The 14,110-nt window shown below is 63.7% G+C and overlaps 1 protein-coding gene across 4 annotated transcripts in view; it reads right to left on the reverse strand.

Moving 5' to 3' along the window:
* PLXNB2 (plexin B2) overlaps positions 1-14,110 on the reverse strand; it is a 28,776-nt gene extending 14,666 nt beyond the window's left edge. The window contains exons 1-2 of one of the 4 annotated variants that reach the window (XM_059187372.1): positions 13,986-14,110; positions 2,529-2,581 (exon numbers count right to left, since the gene is read on the reverse strand). The gene's annotated coding sequence lies outside the window, so the exon portion shown is untranslated. Of the gene's footprint in view, positions 1-1,093; positions 1,115-2,528; positions 2,582-6,570; positions 6,728-13,985 lie in introns of those variants that run through there. The other 3 variants (XM_059187374.1, XM_059187375.1, XM_059187376.1) reach the window with 3 other exon arrangements.

A 14,110-nucleotide genomic window follows, 5' to 3' on the forward strand; every position in this document is an offset into this window, starting at 1 on the left:
CCCCCTGGGGCCTCCTCACACACCACCTCCCTGGACGCGCTCTTGCCTCTCTACTACCTGCCGACATCCTGCCTTGCCACGCATCCTTGTTCCTCTCTCCCAGGAAAGCAGAAAAGCATCTGCTCTGCTCCTTGGCCAGAGGAGACATTTCTCTGGAGCACTGGCTTTGGGCAAAGCTGTGTTTACTGTTATGATTCTTCCATGAGTCTTCCGTCAAGCTGATGTCCTTCTCTGCCTGGGCCACGAGGAAGCCCCTGCCCAGCGTGGCTATTCACCGTCCCCCTGGCATCCTGCCGTTCCGAGTATCCACAACCTTCCTCAAACCTCTTGAGGAAGTACAACCAAGAAGCAAGCATTGACAAAGTCCTCTCTACCGCTAGGTCACGGCAAGGCTCCAGCCCGAGCAGGACACAGTGGCTGGGGAAGATGCCCCCTCAGCAGGGCAGCCGCCGCCGCTGCGGAGAGCACCCCCCTTGTACTGGAGCGCAAAGCTCTTGCCTGGCCCCCAGCAACCACACCCATGGGTGAGCTGGAGGATGTCCAGAAGGGGACCCAGCAGGGACCTGGCAGGGAACCCCTGGCTGCCTGGGGCAGAAGGCTGGGCAGTACCAGGGTGAAACAAAGGCGGCCCAAGGCAGGGCAGTAGCAGGGAGAGCCAGGGAGACGCTTGGGGATTGAGTCCAGGACAAGAAGAGTTCACCAGCCCTTCAGGGCACCCCGCTGAATGGTGGGGGTCCCTTCTGCCCCTGTGGCTCCCACAGGGAGGAGAGAGCCATTTGGGAGGTCCCCAGGCGTGGAGCCTGACTGTCCCTAACCCTGAGACTTCGCAGAACCAAGCGCACCAGGGCCTGGCCGCTGGCTCAGGCACCCACGGTTTGGTCACTGCCACCGCCCCTCCCCCGCCCCTCCCGGGGAAGGGAAGCGCCCAAGGACCCGCCCCCTCGCCCCATCCCCCCGCCCCTGCGCCGAGCGCCGTGTAGGGGCCCAAAGTCCACTGAGTGGCGCCGGCCAGGGCGAAGGGGGTGTGGGCGTGGGCCTCCTGGCCCCTCGGCCTCGGGCCCAAGCTGGCCCTCCCCCACCCGGCCCCGCTCACCGGCTTCCCCCGTCGTCGCCGCCAAGACCCCGGCCCCTCTCGGCTCCCACCCGCCTGCTGGAGCCCGGAATGAATGGAATGTTCCCGGGGCCCAGGGAGGGAGTGCAGGCGGGCGGGGTCGGGGCGCGGGGGCGGGGCCGGAGCCCTGGCCACCCCTGCGGCAGTCAGACCCACGTGGACCCAAGGAGCCCAGGGCCCCTCTGCTGGTCCACCCGCTGGGCCAGGACTTGAAGACATAGCTGACCCAGTGGGGGAATTCTTGGGGCACTCCTGTTCTGAAAAAGCTTGTCCTGGACCCTCCCTCAGCCTGGTCCTCTGCCCCAGAGCCCCCCAGGGCTGGCCCACCAGTACTGGGTATGGCATCAAGGAGAGCTGGCCCAGATCCCACCAGCAGCATTAACACTGGCCCCGATGCTATGCAGCCCTCCCAGCCACCCTGTGCTGCCCACCACCCACACTCCTGCCCCAGGAACCCCGAGGTGGTGGGCAAAGTGACTCAGATCCCAGTGTTCCAAACTCATCCCCACCCCAGACTGAGCCCAAGTCATCAGGGTGGCAGGAGGGACCTGGGTCACACTCCAGAGGCAGCAGCTCCCCCACCCACTTCCTGGATAAACAAAGCCTCAGGTGACCTGCCTGGCCAGGTCCCAGAGCAAAGGGTGACCCACCTGACTGGGGAGCTCAAGCCGAGGTGCGGTGCGGGAGGCGCCAGGCACAGCCGGCAAAGCTTCCTGCCGCTAGCGTTCCTGGAACGGGCGCTTCCTGTTTTGAAAGCAGCCCCAGGACCCCTGGCTCACCGGGACTGGCGGGGATTTCCTTAAGGGCATCAGACGGCCTTCTTCCTGGCTGAAGCCTGGAGGTGCACTTCCAAAAAGTTGCACAGACTCTGGCCTGTTGCTGGCCCAGAACAATTTCTGGACAGGCACTCCTACCCCAAACCTGAATTCCCAGGCCTTGTGCTCCAGAATCCAGCTCTCCTGCAGGTCCCACTGTAGAGCCTGCCCTCCCAAGGAAAGTTTGGTCTCAGAGAGCTGGGGGCAGGGGGTGGGGGGGCTGGCTGGCAGTGGCTCCCATGGCAGGACACCTGGTTTGGGGGTTTTAGTTTTAAGATTTGAGAGAGACTGAGCCTGCACACACACGCTTGGGGAGGACACAGAGAGAGGGACAGTGTCAAGCAGACTCCGAACTGAGCAAAGAGCCTGACATAAGGCTCAGTCGCACGACCCTGAGATCGTGACCTGAGCCAAATCCAGAGTCAGAGGCTTAATCGACTGAGCCACCTGGGCGTCCCAGGGCACTTGGGATTGTACACACTGGGCCCAGTCAGACCAGAGCTTCAGGGTCACCACCCACACCCAGTGGAAGGCACCCCAGCCTGTCCGTGTGGCTGTAGCCCCCCACTGCCTTCCCCAGGTGGGGCCCAGCCTCCACTCACCGAGGCTCCAGTAGTCCAGCTCAGTCTCTGCTCTGGGCCAGCATCAAGATTGTCTAGGAAGCAAAGGAGCAACAGCGGTCTCACCACAAGCCTAGCCTGCCTCCACCTGCCGCCTCCGCGCCACGTCTGGGGGGCGGGGGGCAGCTGTAGCGACCCCACCTGGCATCTGCCGTCATTGAGCAGGAGACCCCCAACACCTTCTGCCTCCTCCACCCTGCCCCCATCACAGTCCGTCCCTCAAACACCAGCCTCTGGGTCCCTTAGTCCAGCATCCCAATGCACACACACCCACTTTCTGGCCTTTCCAGAACACAAGCCTGACACATCCCTCACTCCATTCAAAAAGGCCCGGCCGGGGAAGAAAAGGGTGAGAACAGCTCCTTTTCGTTAAGACTCTGTTGGTACCGGCTGTCTTTTTTAAACTAGGGATATATATTTGATTAAACAGTAAACTGCTTTCTTGAAAAATAAGTTCTACTTACTAGCTGTGTGACCCTGGGCAAATTACTTCTCTTTGCCTCACTTCCCCATCTGTAAAACGGAGACAGTCATAGCGAACCCCCCTCAGAGTTTGTAAGGACTAAAGGATGCATTCAAGAAAGCCTCAGGAGAGCCTGCTACTCTGTAGCACTCAGTGAAGCTCGCTACTGTAGTCTATCATCTTCCAGAAATACCCAAGTCTATCCCCTGGGAGACCTGTCGAAGGATACTTCTTGGTCGAAGGATACTTCTTGGCATGGTTGAGGATGATGAAAATGTAACAACCACCCAGTCGCCAACCAGAGTACCCCCCCAACTGCTGCAAACAAACAAACAAGCAAAACAAAACAAAACAAAAATACAACCAGGCCCACACAGGGGGTGGTCCATGCTGAGTCCCATAGAGCCTAGACATGTCAGGGATGGACATGTGTCTCCATGGACCTGTGTGTGGACATCAGTTTAACTGCTGAGAAGTTCTGGAAGCTTTCTTTCAAACTGAAAATAGTAGTAAAGCCTGGGGGCCAGGAGGAAGGGACCGGGATAGCAAAATAACCTCATTAACCAATTTTTGAAAAATTTTTAGTGGGATATATTCACATATTTCCTAAATAAGAAGGGGTATGTATCTAATGATAATGACTGCCCCCCCACACAGCCCACCCCCTCCGGCTCCACTCTGCTTTAGAATGTGGCTTTATGGACTCAACCATCTTTCCAGGCCGATCCCAGACCCTCCCCACGTCTAAGCTTCAGCCACTCCTGCACTCCCACTTTGGCTCCCAGACTGGCTGCTCCCCACCCCTCGCCACTGTCCCTCCAACACCTTCTCTACAAGGCCCAGGCCCTTGCCAGGCCCTTCCCATGCCCATCCCGCAGTGTCCTGGGCAGGACCTATGGCGGACCCAAGGGAGACGGGTCGAGGCGAGGAGGGCAGGGCAGCACACACTTGAGCACAGGCCAAGGGGTTCAGGGCCCTGGATGCAGGGATGAGGGATGTCCTTCTGCCACAGGGACTGAACAGAGCCTTTGGGAAAGGAGCAAGAGCCACTCCACAGGCAAATTCAGGGGCTACACCCCTGGGCATCAGTATGATGCAGTCTCTTGAGAAAGCAGGGGCTGGCCTGGCCTGAGGCTGTGGCCAGCGCAAGTGGAAACTGCACTGGGGTCCACAGCACACGGACATCCCCCCCTGAAGGGACAGCATGCCAGCCTCCACGTGCCCCGATGCCTGCTGCCTCAAGCTCCTCTGTCTAGCCTCTGAACTTCAACCCAGGGCATGACTTAATCCCCAGCCCCCAGGCAGGGTGGGGTGTGTGTGTGTCTGTCTGTCTGTCTGCTGCAGGCCTCCAGGGACCTACTGACCATGCTGGGTCCTGCTCTCAGACCCTCCCAGAGGCAGCCCATTGATTTCTTCTCCCAACATCAAGTTCCTCCAGCCAAAACCTCCTGCAGAATGAAACCAGATCCCTCCAAGTCCTGGGGCCTGGCCTTTCCTAACTCAAGGATGCCTCTCTCAACCACCCAGTGCTGCCCCCAGCATCTCCCAGCTTGTCTGTCTGTCTCCCAACAGCCAGGCTTTCTCGCCTCTCAGAAGGCCACTCCCACTTCCTTCAGAAGGCAGCCACTCTTCTGTGCAACCGCAGGCCACTGAGGCCACGGCTAGCCCTTCAACCCGACAGTCACACACCTGCAACACTGCCACACGGAAGGGCCTCAAGAGCACAACTCTGGAGCCACACTTCTGGCTCTCATTTTTAAGCTCTCTCTAAGCCCACCATGGAACTCGAAACTCACAACCTTGAGATAAAGAGTTGTATGCTCCACCCACTGAGCTAGCCAGGTGCCTCTGGGGCCAGACTTCTGGATTCAAATGCCAGCTCTCTGTTGGTTTCCCTCTTGGTCATGTGGGTTACTTACCAGGCTACACCATGTAACTGTTTCCCCATGGAAAACAGAGGTGATCACATCCATCTCCGTGAACTGTTGCAAAGTGTAAGCAAATCCACGTGTGGAAATCCCACGGCTGTGCCTACAGTAGTGGGGGTAGTCTGGGGTCCTCTGTGATGTCTCCCCCACACCTCGCCCAGAAAACTACACATCCCTCAGAATCTCAAGACACCCACCCTGACCTGGTCCTGTGGGACAGTCACTCCTGCTGTGTGGCCTACAGCCAGCTGATGGGCCTACCAGGAACACATGTGAACACAGGAGCCGGCCGGATGGGCACCTGTGCGCCTGAGTGTGGTCAACCAGGAAGCTGGTGGCGTTGCAAATGGACTGGCTGAACACACAGGTGCCCCCGCAGCTGATCCCCAAGCCTGACACAGGGCGCTCGTTCCTCCCCCAGCCCGAGAGCTGGCAGGAGACAGGCACTGTGGGGGTGGGGGGCAGGCCTCCCCGCCACACCTGCCCTGGAGCAGGAAGCAGTGTCAGTCTCTTGCCAGATGGCTCCCTGTGGTTCCTCACAGGTTCTAGCTTCCTCTGAGCCACGGACACAGGGCGCCTTGCATGGGCAGGTTCGGCACCTCCTACCCTAAGAAAGGTCAACAGAAGGCCCCTAAGGAAGAAGGGCAGAGCCCTCACTGCAGACCGACCTCCAGAGGGAGGGGGCCTGTCAGCCTCCTGCTCCCCACCAGCCCTCAGCCCCACCTAAGGGAAGGCTCTGTCTGGGGAATGGGCCCAAGCCACGCTGCCTCCCAGGCCACGGCCCTCCAGTAAACACAGACTTCATTAGAACCACACACAGCCCCCAGGCCCAGCGGACGTGGGGTCCAGCTTGAGGGCTGCCCCCCGCCCACGCCGGGCCAGCCAGCTTGTGGGCTCCTGAAGGGAACCCGGATGCGGCTGGGACAGGACAGAGGGACGGAAGAGGGGCCCAGGGACCAAGATGAGGGCTCAGGCACAGGCAGACAAGGAGGGAGGGAGGATCTGGGGGGAGGTTCAGGGCCAGGTGGGACAGATCCCGCCCACCGCGTCCCCCCCTCTCCCCCCCGCGCGCCGACCATGGGGGGCGTCCCGGGAACCCCCAGTCGGGCGGGGAGCCAGCCTCTGGGCGCCACGTGAGGAGCCAGGGAGCCGCCCCTCCCCCGCGGGGCAGCTGGCAGCCCGGGGACCAGGCCGCAGCGCTCCCGACGAAAATGCAAATCTGCAATTAGCGGGAGCGTTAAACAAATCAGGGGAAACAAAACAGGCCGAAGCGCCGGCAAATCCGAGCCTCGGCTGTTTTCAAAACAAGCGCGAGGGAGGGGCGCGGCGGCGGCGGGTACCTGCCCGGGACCGGGGCTCCCAGGGCGCCCCGCGCCCCCCGCCGTCCGGCCCCGCCCGCCCGGTGACCCGGCGGGGGGTGGGGGGTGGTGTTGGGAACCGCCCTGGCTCGTCCCCGCCGGTCCCCGGAGCCCGCGGGTCATCCGGGAACGGCCCCGCGCCCCGCGGACACCCTCGGCGGGGAGCACGTGGGCGGCGCGCGAGTCTCACGGGGACCCCGGGACGCGCCGCGGGTCGGACAATGACGGCGGCGGCGGTCACGTGGGCACCGGAGCAGCCGCCGCGGAGCGCTCACCTGGCGTCGGGCTCAGCCCAGCGCACGGCCGGCCATTACCTGCCTTAGGCCTCCCAGCCCAGCGGCCCCGGCCCGGGGCTCGGCCTCCCCCCTCGCCGCCGGCCCGTCACGCACCACCCTGGCCCTGGCGGTCGCCCGCGTGACCCCGACCCGGGCGAAGGCTGAGCTCTCCGGGCGCAGGCACCTAGGGCAGGGGTGGGGCGTGGTGGGGCGGGGCGGGGCTCTAGGGACAGACTGACGTCGCACACCCAGACTTGCGTCAGCGCCACCAGAACCTCCCACAGGACCCCTCTTCACCAGCCCTGGCTCCTGGGGCCAGGTTCCTACCTGCCTAGACTGTGGCCCAACTGCCCACGCCCAGCCTGGGTTGGGGGGGAGTGACCAGCCTCCCGAAGCCTGGACTCTGGCTCCTGGCCTTAAGTCGCCACTGGCTGGTGGCAGTAAGGAGGTCACAGGCCCAGAGCCCAGGGCTGAGGAGAGTGTGCCCAGAGAAACCCCAGCCCCTTCTGCTCCCAGCCCTCTCCCACCACCCTCCCACTCAGGCTTCTGATGCTCCGGTCCCCACCCCCCCCATCCCCAGCATCGGAGTCCCTGCTCAACAACTCTAAGGTCGGGAGGTCATCATCACCAGGGATATCTGCACTCAGCCCGTGCCCTCTGGCGTCTCTTGCTCAAGAGAGCCTGGGCGTGGGCTCCAGCCCTGACCCTGTCTGTCCCTCGTGACTGTCTGCGTACACTGGGATCCCCGTGCTGTCGGCAAGCTGGCCACTCTCTGGCCCCACTCCCTGCACCTAACCCTGTAGCTCAGGAAAACCCAAGAACAGTCTCAGTAAAATGACAGTGCGCGGACCCTGCCGCAGGACTGCTGCCGCCTTGGCCTCCCAGGCCCTCAGGACAGGGGTGGGATTTGCTAGGTTCTGATGCCTCCCTGCTGAGTCCCAGCCACCATGTCCCTCCCTGGGCATGCTTAGGCCCCTCTGGGTTTGCCCCAGCTCTCTCCTCTGCACAGCAGTCCTTGAATCAGAACACTCCACAGTTCAACACTCCAATGGCAGCCCCGTGCTCCCGGGGAGCCCAGGCTGGGGCCCGCTGACCTGTCCCATCTGCTTGGCCCAGAGCCCCAAACAGCCTCCTGTGTGCCCCAACCGCGGTGTGCTGGGGACCCGGGACTGCACCTCCGCGCCCAGCTCGCATGTGGCCTCAATTAGTACGTGAACAGATGCAGGGATGGCCCGTGCCCGGAGGCCCGTGCGGACACCCTCCTGAGGTAACTCTCCAGTGGCCAGACTATGGCAGGACTGAGAGAGAGAAAGAGGGCTTGAGAGACGGGGACGGGCAGATTAAAGGCTGGGCCAGCTGGGGGTCGGACGCTGCGGGATGCCCACAGCACAGGCAAAGTCTCCAGCCACCCCCTGGGGGAAGAAGACCTGCTCAGAGGGCCGTACAGACACAGATGGCCCCACGTGAGCAGCCCCCACATCCGAGCTGGAGGCGGCTGAGGGCAGTCCTGTGGGCCTTTGGGGCTCAGGGACAGGCGGGAGCCACTGGTTCTGAGCCTACTGCCCCCTGCCCACCCCCTGGTCCCGCTCCCCCTCACTTCCCCACTGCAGGAACCCCTCCCTGCTGACTGGATGCTGCCGGGATAGCCTGCAACTCCGGGCAGCTGCAGCTGGCCCCGGACCAGCCCCCACCCAGAGCCCCCTCCATAGGCCGTGTTCAGGAGGCGGGAGTGGGCATGGGGGGCGGACGGGTGAGGGCCTGAGCAAGCAAGGAGCAGGCAAGACCTGTAATCTCCCCGTCAGTCTGCCAGCGCCGCGGCGGCCACCCCAGTCCCGCCTCCCCAATCACTACCGAACCCCACAATTAGTCTGGGGCACTGTGCCAAACCGGCAAACCAGCCCCCACTCACACACGTGACCACACACGGGCAGGCACCACATCTGCGATGCCAGTAAAGGACATTGCCAACACCCAGCGAGTGTCCCCAGGATGAACAGGCCACGGGAAGTCCCCCAGACTCCAGCTCTGGGGCTGTGAAAGGCCGTGTGCAGTTAGAGTCTTGGGGGCCCCAGCACTGGGGTAGCCCAGGCTGCCCAGAGGGAGCAAAAGGGCTGGCAGAGCTGGGCAGGCCTGGAGCTGGCCTGGAGAGTGGGACTACGTGTGGGAGCGGGGGGGGGGGGGGGCATCTACGCAGGTACAGGGAATGGCTCCACACTGCCTGCTGCCACTCGAGCGCCCCATCTAGGTGAGGTTGGGGGCCTGGCAAGATGCACAATGCTTGGGTGCTGGGCAGGGTCTGGGGGCCAGACTAAAGGTGGAACAGTAGCCAGAACCCCACAATGGCAAATAGTCGGGGTCTGGGGAGGGCAGAGGGCCCAGGAGGCCCCAGTAAGGAAATGCCCCAGGTCAGAGCAAGGCGGGGAGGAGTGACGTGATGCAGGGGTCAGAGGCAAGCCCAGCCTGACTGGTTGGGGCGGGCTGGCGGGGGAGGGGGGGAGCTATCCTCCCTGGGACGCACCCAGGAAGGAGGCCCAGTTGCCTGCAGCCAAATCCAACCCCTTCAGCTCAGCAAGGTGCCGAGCCAGTGGTCAGACCGGGGCCACCTCCGGCACTGCCGGGCCGGCCCCCTTCTTCTCGCTGGCCTCCCACCCCCAGTCCTGACATCCCTTCCTGGTTCCTGAGGTCCCTCTGGGTGGCTCCCAAATCAGTCCAGATGCCAAGAGCGGGAGGAGTAGGCCAGCCCCTCAGGCTTCCTGGCCCCTGTGCGGAGCATGTCCAAGAGGAGGGCAGGTGGACCACGCTGGCTCCCTGCCCCCCACCCACCATCACTCAGCCCTGCCAACTCGCTCAGCTTGACTTACAATGGCGGCTCCTACTTGCTGGGCAGGAGGGGCTGCCCCAGCTTCTCCACAGAAGGCCTCACCTCAGGCAGTGTCCTGTGGCCTGGCGCTCCTCCAAAGCAGGCGTCAGCTCGGAAACCACCCTAGAATGGGGGTGGGGGCCTAGATTCCACGGGCAGCCCCGAGCCCGACCTCTCCATAGCCGGGTCCCCATCCCCCCCACCCCTGGAGCCTCTGAACTGCAACTGCCACAGGTCCCCTTGCACTCAAGAGCCATGCTGCCGGGTCTGTCCGGGCTGTTCCCAGGCCCCTGCTGGCACCCCTCCTCCCAGCACTAGGACCCCGCTGAGAACAGCACCCTCTGCCCTGGCCTCCAAGCTTCCGCCTCCAGCCTCCGGCCTCCCGCAGCCAGCTTGGGCCCCAGTGGCACCCCACAACAAGGCCCCATCCAACGCCTGGCCCATGACCCGCACAGGTGGCATGCTAGCTCAGGGGACACAGACCAGAGTAGAGGGCCAGCCAGAACGGCCTCGGGGGCAGACGCCCCAGCCCTGCTGCTCTGTTGACACAGTGGCACCTTCAAAGGCTAACCATCAAACCCTCTTCTCTTTCTTGATTTTCCTGAAAAGGCATCCAGTGGGGGCAGTGCTGGGCACAGAGATCTGAGCTCCCCACTGAGCCTCTCCATCCCAAGCCTCACATGGGAACTGCTGGGCAGTTCTGCCAGAGGTGCCAGGGGCCTCGACTGCAAGGGTTTGGTGTCTGTACCGGAACGTGACCTGTCAGGGCAAGGCTGACGGCAGAGCTGAGGTCAGAACACAGGCTTCCATGTCCTTCCCTGTGGCCCTGGGGCCAGGAGTCACCTGCCATCATTATGGGAAACTGCCAGGCTTCAGCAGTCGTGCCCCTCAGAGGCTGAGGCCATGGGCGTGGGCGCTGAGCCAGGCCCTGCCTCCAGAGGCCACCCACTCCTAGCCCGGGGTGAAATACCAGGCTCTCAGGCGGACCTGCGCCCACCCCCCCGGGGAAGCGGCAGTGAGTGGCCCCGTCTCTGTGCAGGCGAGGGGAGCGGAGATGTGGGCAGGTGGGGTGGGGAGACCACAGAGAGACAAAGCGGGAAAGAGAAGCCCAGCTCCAGGCCCGGGCCAGCCCTGCAAGTGTCCCTGTGACCAGCCTGGTCTCCATCCGTGGCTACACCAGGCTCCCACCAGGGGCCTGGGGCCAGTCACCGTCACACAAGTCTGTATCAACCACAGAACAGGGGACGTGGAGCCACCTCGGGGGCCCTTCCGGCAGGACAGCAAAGGGCTGGCCCAGTGCTTCAAATGCTCTGCCCGAGGTGACCCCCTGAGACGCCATGAGCTCTGTGCGGGCCTGACCCAGGGCTGGTCAGGACAGGGTTCTTGCCTGGGCAGCTGAGGGGACCAGGTCCTCCTGGCCTTGCCGCAGAGAGAAGCAGGAGCTTGCCAGGAGATGTGAAACTGCGGAGGAGAAGGGTGTGTAGGGACCCCAGGAGGAAGGAGAAGCTCCCGCGGTGACCCCACCCATCGCCCCAGGGAGCTGCCCCCACCCCACCAGTCAATTACGGCCCCCTGATCCCGCCCCCTCAGCCTGTAATTTGAATCCAAAGACAATTACCACAGGCTGGCCCCGCCCCACCCCACAGCCCCACCCCAAACACAAACACCCGGCAGGCTCTGAGGGCGGGACTCTGCCCTGCCCCACCCTCAGCCACGGCCTCGCCCCCAGGGAGCCCCCAGGGAAGCCCGTCCACCTCCCAGGTTGTGGCCAGGGGACCACTGCAGCCCCCCTAAATGGCCTTGTGCTGCGACAGGTCTGCCCTGCTCACCTCCCCTGCCTTCCCCAGCCGCGCACCTGCGTCCAAGGCAGGCTCTGGACACAGGAGGCTCCTCAACCGCGAGGAAAAAGGTCATTCCCCTCCAAGGGAGGCCGGCGGCCTGCAGAACCAGAGCTCTCACAGCCAGACAGCACTCAGCGGCGGAGGGCGCCACTCTTCGGCGTGGCCCTGCCCGGAGCCGAGAAGGGGCCACAGGTGCTGGCCCCTGCAGCCTCTCCCTACCAGTACAGCCCAGCCTGCACCCAGCGTCCCAGGGGGAACTTCGTCTCTGGGCAAAAGGTCGTGGGTTTGAGGCAGGGAAGAGGGCGCTCTGTTCCCAGAGTGGCCTCAGTCCCAGGGTGGCTCGAGTGCCTGCGGCCGTGCCCTCCTGGGGAAGGTGGGCATATGCCGTATGGACCCTCTCAGGCTGCCAGCCCACCCCAGTGCTGTCCAAGCCAATCTCTTCTGCTCCACTCCCCTGGGCTAGGGCCAGGATCCTGGGTTTCCTGCACTCTGGCCAAGCTGCCGGCTCTGCGTCTCCAATGTGGTCCCCACAGGGACTGCTGGGCACACTCAGGCACAAACCCAGGGAGCCCACACAGGGGGAGACAGCATCCCAGACAGCTCCTCACAAGGACCCATTAATAATGCTTTGATCTCTTCACCTGGGGAGCACATCACTTGGCATCACATTTTCACCTGGGGAGCACATCACTCTGGACTGTCAGAGGGGCAGGGTGGGGGGGCAGGAAGGTGGCTTGAGGTCCAGCCTGAGAAGACTCCAGGGCCTTACCCTGAGCAATCCAAGCCACACCCCTACCTGCTCTCCGTCCTCCCTGGGAAGCAGCAGGTGTGGGTAACTCACCAAGGCGTGTCCCTGAAGCTGGCTATGAGAGCAGCCTCAGAGGCTTTCAGGTCAGAGTCCTAAACCTTCTGGAGTTGAAGGGGCTCCCTGGCTGGGTCCTTAGCCCAGGCCCTGAGGACAGGATCTAGGGCCCCTCCACCCCTGCGGCCTCCCACGGAGGGGCCTGGGTCTACCCCAGGCTAGCTGGGCAGGGCCAGCTAGGGCATCTGCGATCTCTGACCCAGGGGTGACGTGTCCCCCACCCACCCTGCCGTGGACCGGTCTGAGCAGCCTTGGGAGGTGGCGGAGCTGCCCAGACTTGCCCGGCCCTCCCTCCCGGTGCTCTCAGCCCTCAGCCCCGGAAGTGGATCCCTCTCCCAGGGCCGCAGCCTCCCCCCTTGGGTGGCTGGACACGGCTGGATAACCCAAAATAATTCCTTCTTGGCAGGAGGCCGGCGGGGGAGGGGGGACTTACATTCCAAACCCTTGTTTTTCTCAGTAACTTCCCTCCCCTCCTGGGGAAGGAACCCCTGGCCAGATCTCAGGCCTTCCAGAGGGGCCCACTCCTTAGGCCAAGGAGCCCCCCCACCCCCGGACTCAGTAAGTATGCTGGGAAGAGGTGGGAGGCTCGTATCTGCAGAGCCCACCTGTCTGTCCTTAATCTTCTCTGAGAATTCCTGAAAGCTGACACACCACAAAAAATACCCAGCAGACGCAGCTGGGGTGACGCTGGCCGTCCTTCCTAGGGACCCTCACCTCAGGACAGGGGATGGCCTCTCCACTAGCTGCTCGACTCTCTCAGACGGCAGTTCCAGGCCATGCCAGGGTAACATCTGGGCATGGGGCATGCGGCACCCCCCCAACCCTCCTGCTCCCGGACTCTCCACAGGGCCCACCTGAAGTCAGAAACGAGGGAGCTCCCCCAAGGGAGGCACAGGCCAGAAAACCCTCCAAGCCTCAAAATATTCCACTAGCTTTGGGGCCCAACTTTGCCCCAGTCCTGAGCACTGCCACAGGCCACAGTGGACACAGACAGACCCTTTCCTTCCTTTTCCAAGTTGCTGGAAAGATGCTTCAGTGACGTGGCAGGAAACTCCGGCACGCTTGAGTTCGGGAACCCCAGAAATCTGCTAATCAGCCTGAACACAGAGGGGGTGGTAAGAGCCCAGCCAGGAGGGCTTCCCGCAGGAAGAATCATGAAGAGGTGTAGGGTCAGAGGCTGAGGGGAAAGCCCAGGCACGGAGTATGTCCCCAGACCCACAGAGGACGCCGATAAAGCAAATGAGGAACCGCCTTAGCAGGCCCGGTGGAGCAGCAGGCAGGCCCCGGCGACCAGGACTAAGCGCCCCCAGACCCACCCTGGAACCCTTGCTCCCACTTTCTACACCCAGCCCAGCACAGACCAGGGAGATCCCAGGGTGGTCCTCGCAAGGAGCCCCCGGCGGTGTGGAGGAAGAGTGCCGCTAAACCCGGACTGCCGGTCCACCCCCCTGGGGAAGCCTGGGCTCAGCCACCCCGAACTGCTGCGGGGTTGGGGGCCCCGAGCTCTTGCACAACAGGGACAATTGCAGCCCTGCCCACGGATCTCGGAGTCGGGGGAGGTGGGAGGCATGGGCGGGTAGGGACGATCGGAAACCAGAAGGGGTCCCAGGGACTCTCGGCCGGGCCGGGCCCCTACCTCCCCCCACTCGCCCGAGCGCCGCGGGCCTCGCCGGCCACCTGGAAGTGTCCAGGGCACACGCACCGCGGCCGAGGCCCGATCGCCGTCCGCGGACCCGCAGCTGCCCCGGGTCCCCCGCGCGCAGAGCGCGCAGACTGGAACGGAGCGGCGCTGACGCCGAAGCCCCCCGACTCGCGCGGGCCCACCGTAGGCCCTGTACCCCCACCGCGGTACCTGCACGTCCGCCGCCGAGGCTCGATGGCGCCCGGGCCGCGATCGGCGCTGCGCTCCGGCCCGCGCGGCTGCCATGGAGACGGGCCTTTGTGTGGCCGAGGAGGGGCCGGAGCGCGCGGGAGCAG

This window comes from Mustela lutreola, chromosome 8, assembly GCF_030435805.1.
Source record: "Mustela lutreola isolate mMusLut2 chromosome 8, mMusLut2.pri, whole genome shotgun sequence".
Taxonomy (NCBI): Eukaryota; Metazoa; Chordata; class Mammalia; order Carnivora; family Mustelidae; genus Mustela; species Mustela lutreola.